Source organism: Siphateles boraxobius, unplaced genomic scaffold (genome assembly GCF_051911475.1).
Source record: "Siphateles boraxobius isolate OS27281-9 unplaced genomic scaffold, OSU_SipBor_1 130, whole genome shotgun sequence".
NCBI classification, from domain to species: Eukaryota; Metazoa; Chordata; class Actinopteri; order Cypriniformes; family Leuciscidae; genus Siphateles; species Siphateles boraxobius.
This window is the reverse complement of record NW_027508734.1, coordinates 24,275,001-24,287,437: the sequence shown is the minus strand read 5'-3', so window position 1 is coordinate 24,287,437 and position 12,437 is coordinate 24,275,001. Positions and strand designations below refer to the sequence as shown.

General features: G+C 38.3%; 1 protein-coding gene across 14 annotated transcripts in view; it reads right to left on the bottom strand.

Moving 5' to 3' along the window:
• Positions 1-12,437, bottom strand: part of fhod1 (formin homology 2 domain containing 1) — a 57,438-nt gene that overhangs the window by 28,451 nt on the left and 16,550 nt on the right. The window lies entirely within an intron of this gene.

Sequence of the window (12,437 nt, the reverse complement as noted above, 5' to 3'; positions counted from 1 at the left end):
ACAAGGCATTATTAAGCATCCGATCTTAGTAATTCTCTCACTAGCTTATCATTGAGGAATTTAGGAGGAAATGAGAGGTGGTGTCCCTGACTGCCTGTAAACACTCATTCTAGTCATATAAATGCCTTTCACAAAAATAGCACTGGATTGACAGGTTAGTCATGACCCAAAAAAAGACATTCAATAAAACAAACAATTAAACACTCTGAACTTTCACCTTCTTGATAAGCATTTAAAATTGTTGTTCACTCCCTGACACGCCAACTCATTCTTTATTATTACTATTTTCCACATTTAATTTAGATTTCCACACAAAAGTATAGTAATCAAAAGGGTGAAATATCATAAATAGAATGTAAAATAAATCAAAAAAACTATTTTATAATTAATTTTCTTTAAAAGCTGTCATCTTTTGCCTTCTACATTTTTTCAACCAGCTTCATAAGCAGTTCGTTATGTGGGTTAACTCGTCCAGCAAAAAGGCAGAATTCAATTTTTTGAGTTTTTATATCCAGCTGGTTAACATGTGAGAACTGAAAGAAACTGGCACAGCAGACACATGATCTTCCTCTATAACAAACGCAAGGTGATGCACAAACAACGCATGCTACAAACAGCCTTTCATAAATTGCCAAACTGATTCGCCATCTACACCAATTAATCATTTGGAAAATTAGCATCATTTGTAAACATGTTTTTGTAATGTTTTCTAAAGCAGCGCAACTTTTGAAATTCCCAGTTCAAAGGGTCCAAGACTCAGCAAACAGTGTCTTAAGGCTCTATTTTGTGTAAAGCAGCTTTAAATTAATATATAAACGTATAAAACTCTCAACTTGGCAGATGTCTGGTATAGCCAAAAGTGGTTTCTATAAAACATTGATACCATCTTGATTCACAGACCGGTTATGAACAGTGAATACTTGTACATTTTGTGCCCCAGTTAATGTCCCACGAGAATCAAATTTTACTGGCCACTTGAGCCTTTGATGTAATGTCATGAAGCACGTCAGATGAAGAGCTTCTGGCTTTTAGCAAAAGCATGGGTTTTGAATAATATTTTGAGGATCTGTTTTGACAACGCAAAAAAACAAAAGTCTGTCACTATGATGCGTTTTGTTGTAGTTACTATCCCTGTGTATGTGTGTATATACACATGTGTGTGTGCACTCAAGTCCGCAAAGGAGAGAGAGTGAAATATAGAGATTGCCAAATAAAGGGGGACAGACAGACAGACTGTGGTGTGTGTGTGTGTGTGTGTGTGTGTGTGTGTGTGTGTGTGTGTGTGTGTGTGTGTGTGTGTGTGTGTTGAGCCAGGCATCTGAGCTCAGTGGTAAAGTCCATGACAGCATGGAGAATGATTCAGTCCATCGCTGACAGCTGCTTGCTACTGATAACGTCACACACACACAGTTCAGTGTCAAAAGAACACAGACATTACAGATGGTTCCCAAAACACACATCAGCTCACACAACACAAACTGTTCACTTACATATAGCATTTATGAAGAACACGTGAAAATGTTATGCTGCTGCTTGGATGGATGTCACAAGCAGCCAGGAAGTCATATGCCACACACACACAGAAAAAAGAGAAGAAAGCATGGCTTTATGGAGAGATTGTGGCACACATATTCTCGCAACATCTCACTAAGAAAAATATATACTTTGCACATTCTTCACATGCAAGCATATATCCTTTCAATAAATTATTTTCAACCTCTTATTATAAAGGGTAATAGATCTGCCAAAAATGTCACTGTCAGCAAATGTGGTACCATAAACTTCCCAGTCTAAAACTGTACATCAATGAGGCTGAATATCACAGTAGATTCCCACAGTTGTGTTCATGACAGAGATGAAGAATGACACACGAAAAGAAGTGAGGGTAGATGGGCAAAAAATTATGAAAGATATAAAACAGGGATATTCTGAAAATAAAATGACACAAACATGTAACCACCAAAGGATCTGTGTGTTGCTCTGATGCTCTTACATGCAGGATAAACCAACAGAGACTAAAGCTAACAGCTACTGTTAAACCAATTAGATCACATCATAAAACATCACTGAGGGGAAGTCCAAAACACATGGAGATTTTTTAGGGACTTCACTCATTTTTCTTGCATTTTAGACAACAAATACAAAAAAAAAAACCTGATTGCAAAAATATAAAATGTTCACAAACTGGTTCTTAATCAAGATGAACAGTAATCTATAATTTGTACACTATTGGTTCAAGGATGGATCATTCTAGGTTCGTCTGAGGATAAGTGAGTGACAAAACCAAATATGACGGAGGACACAGAATCCTTGAGAGAAACTGAGTTGGCACATTCTTCACGTCACACTGAATGAGATTATTCTCACAAGGCCTCTCTCTCTGTTTCTGCATTTACAGTACTGCCCCAACTCAAGACAAGTACAAGATATTTGCAATGTCTCTAACGTTAAACTTTAGTTTAACTGATCTTCACACAGCAGAATCAGTTCAAGAACATTTAGACATGGGCTTTGGGATAAAGATATTACAGTGATACCTATACAGCCCAACATAGCAAGACAACAATTGTTAAAGGCCATCCTGTCAGTTTACCCTGAGTAAAAGATATGAGATCAGCATTATTGGAAGAATTCCTCCAGACATGTTGTATTAGTCAGGCAGTCCTGCAGCACTGTGACAAAGGGTGCTCCAGGAGTCAAGCCTATTGTATGAGGGTTTCAGCACAGGAAGCCATTATGGGCAGGAAACGGAAACGTAGGAAGAGTGACACATGGGAAGACAACAGACATAACAACGGCCTGAAAACACAGAGCACTACTAATTTAGGCCAGTGGGATCAGACATTTACAAAGACAATGACATAAACTGATCAGCATTCACAGTGGCCCTGTCCCAAATGGCACCCTAAACACTCATGATCTTTCTACAAGTCCGCACTTTCATGACATAACGCCACTTTGACTGTCGGCAGACTCGGCACCCTGGGAAACCTTACGGTCTCATGGACTTAACGGACATGCGCACGCAGCAGCCATTGTAAGTCCACAAGACCGAAAGCGCATAAGTGTGTCATTTGGGACAGGGCCAGTGTCTACACTGAAAGCACTAATGCTGCACATCACCTAAATATTACATCCTCAATAATGGTCCAATCAGCTGTAAATCGAGGCTAGATGAAAGCAAAAGCAAAAAAGGCTTTTCTGTCAGGATCTGGGTTGCTTCTCTCTCTCTCACACTATTACACACACTCATTGACACACTCATTCCACTCACACACACCAGCACACACACTCTTACATGCCTCCACTCATTCATCACCTGTTGATCATCTCAATCAGCGCTTGCGCTGATTTGCAGTTTCACCTGTTTCTAGTCTTGTCTGATTACTCTGTCTATGTCGGATTATTATTGTGTGTTACGCTCTGCGTTCTGCTCTCTTCTCTTGTCAGCTTATTATCACCTTGTTTTTATCTTGTGAAGCAGTGTTCGTCAAAGTGCTACCTGTGTACCTGTGTCCTGTCAGCTGCTGTGGTGAGCCTCGACTAACCAACTGTGCTCGACCTGCTTTCTACTAGGACTAGTTCCTTCTGACCGAGAGATTCGTCTGCTCCTCGTTTTTCTCTCCCATCAAGCATCTTCTGTTAAGCTGTCTCTGGAAAGCCTATTTTGAGTTCCAGTTCTGCATTATCGGCTATCCGCCTGTGTTGTTAAACATTAAAGACTTTTCTTTTGAGCTACCTTTGCATTACGATTCCTTTGTTGCACTTTGACATTTTCTAAGGGTTTTTCATTTTTTCCTACTATATTTTACAATGAAAATTCATTGTAAAATGCAGTCCACTCTGGTCCACTCTGTGGTAAGTGGACCTCTGTCCCTCTAGGGGGGTTCGGGGGCATAACATTGGTCTTAAAAGTGTGCCTTTTAAAATGTTAAATTCATCAATCTAATGCACTTTGAAATATCAAAATTAAGAGCTCCAACACATATTCTGTGTGAAAAGTTAAAGCAAAACTCTTTTAGCTGTGATATAGTGTCGTGTACATTACACTATAATAGCCTAATAGTTATAATATTAATCCCATGACAGTAATAGCTATAGGCTATATTGTAAAACAAATGCACTGAAAAATGAAATAAAATTTCATAATTAGTTTTGTACTAATTTCTATACTTGAAAGAGATAAACACATGATTTTTTATTTTGACGGAAACTGCAGAGCTTTTATTTTGGCGGAAAACATGGTTTACAAACGCGTCTCATTACAATTCTAGTAAAATGCGTAATCGCGTTCTGAAAGTAGCCTAGTTCTGCTTACCGCAGTTCTCTACACTCTCATTTCTCTCCTTATCCTCCTCAGCCACTTGAAGGGCCGGTTTCTTTTTTTTCCACGATATTGCTCTGAGCATTCCTTGCGTTTCTTCTCCATATCTTTGACAATTTTGACAGATACACACTGATCGCTCGCTCAGATTGGGCCAACTCAGTGTCAATCAAGAAAATAACAAATGGGAAGCTGATCTACGCGTTTCATGGGCCGGTCTGTGAGAAGAAAAAAAACTACGCTGACCTTTTTTGTCCAATGCATTAAACCCAAGGGGGTAATCCATCAGCTGGAAACTGAAGCCTCCCTGGGGCCGCCATTGTAGCAGACAACCACCTGCTGTTAGCATTCCATTGACTCCCATTCATTTTGGCGTCACTTTGACAGTGAATAACTTTACATCTGGGACGTCCAAATACTTAATTTGTCCATTGTTTATTTCTAAAGAAACACGACAATGTATAAAAGGCTCCATTACTTTGTATCTTACGTTATGGCTCCGTAGAAGCCGTTTTTGTAAAAATAGGCTAACATTGCATCATAACCACGTGACTCTCTTGTCGCACAGTAGAGAAATTACCGTGTAGACAGTATAAGATTGCCTGCGAGCTTCTCCTCCTGTCTATGAGACAATCGGGGGGACAAAGTCAAGGGAGAAGCCCATTGATAGAGAGTCCGTAAAAGCAACAGGATAAAATATTTCAACATTTTTGAGGAATTGGCAATAATTCGGTATGTGGCACAGCTACTAGAAGATTTACAACTGTCAGACAGGTTGCTCACATAACATCTACGTCGTCAAGCTCAGTTTGAGCCTGCGCAGTACGCTCAGCCATCAGGAAGTGAGTGCTTCTAATTGACCTATGGCTAAGCCAAGACCCCTCCACTCACTCGAACAAACAGTCAACATTCGGTGACAAGCGCTATGGCAGCTGTCACAGTAGGAGACATTTCACAGGAGGCAATTGATGACTTTGAGACAGAAAGATTATATAGATTATATTTTGGTAGAAAGTTGTCTAAAATGTTCTGCATCAAAATGGTTAATTATCAAATTAAATATGTACAAGTTGCATACGTTTCCAGGACAAGGCTTTTGACCATCTTTACCAAGAGTACCACTCCGTTAGTTTGGTGTTACAATATTTACATGAATCATTCAGCACAATATTGCTAACATTTGTTATCTCGGTTATTTACAGATATGTTAATGAAGCTAAGTGACATGATGTACAATGCAGCTAGAAGCTAACGTTAACGTTTTCTAATGTTAGGCTAACGTTACGTTAGAGATGTTAAAGATAACGTTCAAATACGTTGTTGACTTATCTTTGAACAGATGCAGACATCCTTGTTAAATTTATCCCCGTTTAGTTGGTGTTGTGGTCTACCACATAACTTAATCCAGACACTTATCTCGGTTGAGATGTGGCTTGGGAAAGGGTAAAAAACACACACCGTCGCCCAGCCTCTCAGGATACCTTGCATGTACCCCATGCACACCGTTTGACCATTTTAAACTTAAAATGACAAGAAAAAACAAAAACGAATGAAAACTGACTAACTGCAATGCATTTCAATGGACGAGGAAGCAGAGAATGTCCGAGGGTTAGCTATGCACACTGTGATTGGCTCATTGCGTTTGGGGGCGTGGCTTAGCCATAGGTCAATTGGGCTTCACGTTTCTTCGTTGAAATCAAGGGGGTCGCTGTGTCCATTTCTTTTATTGTCTATGATTACACCGGCACAAAGATCCCAGCACCACCAATTAAGCAAAAAAAAAAATAACTAAACGAATGGGCCGCCAATGTAGTTTTATGGACCGGTCAGACTAAAAAAGTATTTTTTTATTTTTGTACATTTTTTTAATTTGACTATGAGATGTATCGACCCAAAAAGCATGTCAGCCCACTGCGAAAGTTCCCGGTATGCCCGATGGCCAGTCCACCCCTGAAATGACTTCTGAAGGATCATGTGACACTGAAGACTGAAGGTTTTGCCATCACAGGAATAGGTTACATTTTTATTTTTTTTAAAAAGAAATTAGTCATTTGTAAATAGGCCTATTACTGTTTTTTACTGTATTTTGATCAAAACAAATGCAGCATCGGTGAGCATAAGATACTTATTTTTCAAAAATAAAACCACAATATTACAAACACACTACTAAACAAGCATGCACGTTTTGGTTCCCTCGATTGGGCAATCAGAGGAAAGCAATCAGAAAGGGAGTGCTTCATGTAAATACATCATATGGACCACATTGGCTTCCACAGAAGGGCCTTCTTCATCATTCTAGTTTTGCTATACTAGTAATTATCTTTTTAAATCAGGTTAAGCACTTGTTAAACACGAAGATCAACCTCAATAATCTAAATGTAGCATAACAAAATGTTCCCAACAGGTTACTGAAGGCTTGACATTTGAATGAAGACAAACCTCTGCAGCATTTCTTGCCAAACACACCAGTGCTATTCTCAGTGGCAGTCTGGCAAGACTATGGAAATAATCTTCTACCTCAGTTAACCCCCATTCATATGTTTTCTCAGGGCCTGCTCCTCTGAAAGTCGATATGTTGTGAGTGGTGGTTCCTTATACTGCTCTATTCCATAAGAAGGTAAGAATAGAAAGTGATGTAGGCATCCAAACAGGATGTTTTTAAAGCAACAGACAAAGATGCTACATATTCAGTCTTAGTTGCCGTGAAGAATCTGTTTTTAATATCAGTGGAAGTGTAAACTAAACCTGAACATCTGAAAAGTCTTCCATCCCAGGGCAGGTCAAAGGTTAACACTGCAGGTCAAAACAATGGCAGTACAGAAACTATGTTTGACCGGTTTACACATGCCATCCTGACTGCAGTTAACCAAATAAACTTCTGCTGCGTGCCCATATGGACAAAAGAATTACACATGGACAAAAAAAATTAAAGGGGTGAGGGTTTCCAATGGAGAGTTTAATGAGCCTGTGAAGACCAGGTAAGAGTCCCTTTTTAGTAGTGCCACAACATAAGGTCGTAGGTTAGACATTTAGGGGCTGTTTACACAACACAGTTTTCAACTAAAAACGGAAGACTTTTTTATACGCTTTGGTCGTTCATTTACTCTACAGCATTTTGGTGGCCTGAAAACGCTAACTTTTGAAAACGGGTTTCAAAGTGCACGTTTTTGAAAACAAAACCCTAATCTCCATGTAAACTACAAAAACGGGTATCTGTGAAAACGGTGACATGCACATGCGTATTACGTGTTTAGTTTGGGGGGGGGGGGGGCATACGGACACAAAATCAACACGATATAAGCCTTTGTGTTCAAAGGATTTGACATTTTCTTATAAGTAATTAAAAAGGGACTTTATATCAGAGGAGAACATTCTAAAATTGGGATAACAGTGAATGGTTCTGGCTTTGTGAAGATGGATTTTACCCAGAAGACAAAGTAATACTGTAATAAAAGAATGTGTATGTGCGTGTAGTCTTACAGTACTTTACAAAGTGACAGAGCCAACTACTTGTCTGACATGCATAATGCAGCGTTTTTAGTCATTTTCACAGATCCGTGTGAACGGGGATCGTTTTGATAACGTCGTCATCTGTACAAAGAAAAAACTTTTCCGTTTTTAGCACATTCATGTCGTATAAACGTACCCTTAATAGCTTTTGGTTACCTGATTGCAGTCCATTTAAAAGACATAACCTGTACAGCCTTATAAGGTCAAACTAGAAAAACACTCCTTCTCTTTTCTGATCTGCATCAATAAAACACATGCACAGAGCACATTGCCAAAAAGAGTAATCTAAATTATTCCCAGAATCTACGACCATGTTCAAGACATCAGCACCAGTAAATGAGACCACAAAAGCAAATTATGCTTAGTTCAACAAGAGCCATCTGCTACAGGACAACCTAAATTCATTAACTTTAGTGCTTAATAGTTACTGATCCCTGACCATTACAATGGTCCCTAAACTGTGAAAGTTTACTATTATTAAAAGGTGACTGGCATGCTAAATTATATACTTTTAGCCAGCTGATTCAACGGTCACATTTTCAACATGCATTAAGCGTAGAGCTCTGTAAATAAGTATTTTGCGCATTGACCTCTTTGTCCACCAGCCAACGAACTGTGCTGTTGTTGGGTATCTGTGTCCACTTAAGTTCACATGAACAGATCTTTATCACTCACTGCCTTCTGTGACTTCAAACCTCACTTATTGCAGTAGGGATCTTGGCCTCTGTTATAAGAGCAACTACGTGCATGCCCTAAATCCAGTGGATGAAACGCTAATGACTTAAAACTGACGCCAGGTGTGAGCAGACATAAAATCACACAAGAAAGGTCATGAGTGTAACCACTAACTAGTATATATAGAGAGGGATAGTCTGGGAGGGCACTAAATATTTCGTTGTGTCCATAATGTTCTCATCTCTTTAAAATAACACGGCACATGTTCTACTAATAAAAAGCCTATATTTTACAGAACTTATTTGGTCAAAGGGCTGCTGTGAATGTTGAGCCAAGAGCACCACAGCATGAAATAATTATGTCACTGCTGCCAATACATTGTACGTGATAAGGATTAACCCCATTACTGAACTAGTGACAACAGCCAAGTGTGCCTACAAAGCGAGAGGGTGGAAATAAAAGGCACAAATATCCTTATACTGACTGAAGATAAGCTTAAACTCTGTTGAATGTTTAGAGAACCTTTGAAAAAATGCTTTTCAATTTGAAATGATTTGCTTAATGGTTCTATGTTTGTAGGCTTTACTTAGCATGCAAACATTATAGTTCACATTTACATTAATTTATGCATTTGGCAGACATTTTATCCAAAGCGACTTGCTTCAGCTTTAGGCAGTTCCCCTGGCGATCTAACCATTTATCTTGGCGTTTTGCTAGCTAGGCTACATCTACAATTCATTTTTCACAAACAAAGATAAATGTTCATTGAAATATCGACAAAACTGTAAATTATACATACTTGCTGAGTATCCATACTGTCTAAATGTAAATGCATGATATGCACATAAACTCTCAACATCTGCATAAACATGTGCTTGCCTGAGGTGGATGTTCTGAAGTATCACAAAAGTCAAAATCTGCATATAATAGAAAGACTCTTTCTGCAAAAACACTGTTTTGACCATTTGGGCATGTGTTTTCTCACATCAAAGACGTGATGGAGGAAAATTGTAGCTCCATGACACAATTTAGGAGATCTCCCCTCAAGTGCATATTAACAGTTGAAAATTCACATCGTTTCACATGATCTTAAGTCAAATATTCAAGTCAATCAACCAACCAACACACAATCAAACAAAGAAACGAATAAATAATATTGTGAAATATTAAATATTCATAGATCAGGGATTCGAAAAACTTGGGTTTGTGACTTGATAAACGGTAGCAATTACTTTAAATTTTCTATTTAAATTAATAAATATAAAAAAAAAAAAAAAAAAGATGAAATATTTTACTTGCATGTCATATAACCATGAACCAACATTAGAAAACTTAGCATGTGAATGCGATATTAAATTCAATATTAACTTAAACTCTAATAGGGTAAATATATTAGGTCAAAGAGTGCTGACAAAAAATTTGGGAATCCCTGGTACAGTTGGACAAAAACATGTAAACTCTGACAGATACAGATGCAGGATTTCCTGGGCTAATGACTCATAGTACATCCACCGGACTCCTGCCAAATCCTGATCCAGATTTGACACCAGCACCGGCTCGCAAAAAATATCATGACACCAGTATTATGGAAGAATTTCACTAGGTATGAAAGCTTGTGATCTAAATGAGTCACCAAGGGTATGAGGAGTCCCCAGAGAGATGCCAACACAGGGATGTGAAATGCTTCAGGGGTGAGTGTGATGCTTTAGATAGAGTCTATCAATTGGATGAGGAACACAAGGCAAGAAAAGATGTCACAGAGAGAGAGGGAGATCAAGCTTTAATGGTCATAAATGACTTGGGCACAGAGGGGGGAAAAAGAGATGGGAGCTAAAATTGGATTTGCAGTATCATGGAAAAATGTTCCAGGGTTTTGCAGACTTAGGTAACCCACAGTACATGTATTGGCACATTAGCTTCTGATTAGCCTGAAAGGAAAAATAAAAACTGATTCTGGAACATTGAGTACTTGCACGCAGTACAGCATTGTATCCCTACACAGAAACATTTTATAAACAGACTCCAAAAGGATGCCTGCGGATCCGGCTAAACCACCCTCATATCCCGGTGGACCAAATTGCCAGCCAGGCTTAGAAAATCAGCTCAGAGCAATGGAGGAGGTGGGGGTGTAAGAGTCTGGGGTGGATAACATTTCAATTTAACCCCCCAAAAAAACATTATTTTTCTCATCCAATTGTAACTATACATTAGTCTTGAAAAAAGTAAATATATCCATTTGAACTGCTGCAGTGGAGTCAGTTCAGGAGGAAGTCAGTTCAATGGAAAGGACATTTGGAATAGATGTCAATGAAACTTAGATTATAACCTTTTCTTTCAGAGCACACAATATGAGAGCCAACAAGTCTGTACAAGAGGAGCTGACATGCAGAAGTCAGAGACAGGCTTACATTTTGCCTTTGATTCCAGGGTTCCCACACCTTTTGACAAAAAAAAACATTTATTCGTCCTCATTCTTTAAAGATATTTGAAAGAATATTTCAACCATTTTTCATCCATTTAATATCCACTGCACAAAAATTGCCCCCACTGAATTTTTTGGGTTCACTACTCCTTTTAAGTGCACCAAAAAGATAAATCTTTATGGAATTGACATTTCTAAAATGAATATAACTCATTTCCATGACCTTTCCAGGCCTGGGATGTCGCTGATAATTCCACGTTTCCCCATGACTGTGAAGCCTGCAGAATGGAGACACAGGGATTTGTAGCAGATCAGCCAACAACAGTTTAGTTAGCTCCAGAAGTCACTGTGCCTCTTCCATTTACAGCTTAAATATTTAACTCTCTCCAGCTCACGCAAGAGGAGATTTTAGAGGTATTTAAGTGGGTTAAGAGTGTGCAGGGTGGCATCAACTTAAAAATAAACACAGCGGTCCTGTTTTGGCACAATGTAGTACATTTCAAGGTTTGAAACAACACTTGAAGTGATTAAATAAAATGTTTATTTGAATATGAACATGACCTGTGGGTAATGTTCACGTGTCTGTGCAAGGGAGAGGGGCCTGCATAGGTGTTAGAGAATGAATGCTAATGACGGACCTATGGCTTTGCTAAAATTTGAACAGTATGTGCTGCTGACCACAAGCCTCACATAAACGGAGTAAGAAATAGAAGCCTGAGGGCTTAGGGATGACCTATCTGCAGCATGGCATTTCCTGTTGCCCAATTTAAATGACACTGTTACTCCTACAGACAATTACTTGGGAAACACCACAGCCTATTACTTGGGAAACACCACAGCCTATTTCTGAGCGTACGGCTATACATGAGCTTTATCAAAAGTGATTATTCTAAATTATTTGAATTTAATTAAAAGTAAAGCAAAGAAGCTATTTATTGTTTTTATTTGGATGGACATCACAAAGTATTATTTGGCAATGTATCGTTGCTTCAATATAAGACATGCAGTTTATCAAGCACTAAACAAACTGCATGCATTACATATATCTGCATATTTAGTCTGAAACCAGAAATCCAAGAAGGGCTATTTCATTTTTACCCCCATTATCCACAGCAACAAGCAATAAGGTTATATTTGACTTATATGACTTAAAACCTATGACTTTTTCCATTTTTTTTCATGATTGAAAACAATTAGAATACATTTATAATATCGTTATTTAAATACTATTTACTCACAACTTCTACTCGATAGAATATTTTAAAGACGGCATAACTGAAAAATATATATAATCAATATAACATGCCCATTGAGTTATAAGACTTAATTTACATGACTTTCCGACGTCTAGGTATCACACTTAAATATCCAGATATTTCAATACAGTGGGAATCCATTTTTTTAAACCCCCCCCCCAAAAAAAAAAAACAGTTGTTGAAATGGTGAATTAAAATGAGAAATATCTTGATTTTTTAGTTATTTTGGCTCAATTTTAATGCTCATTTT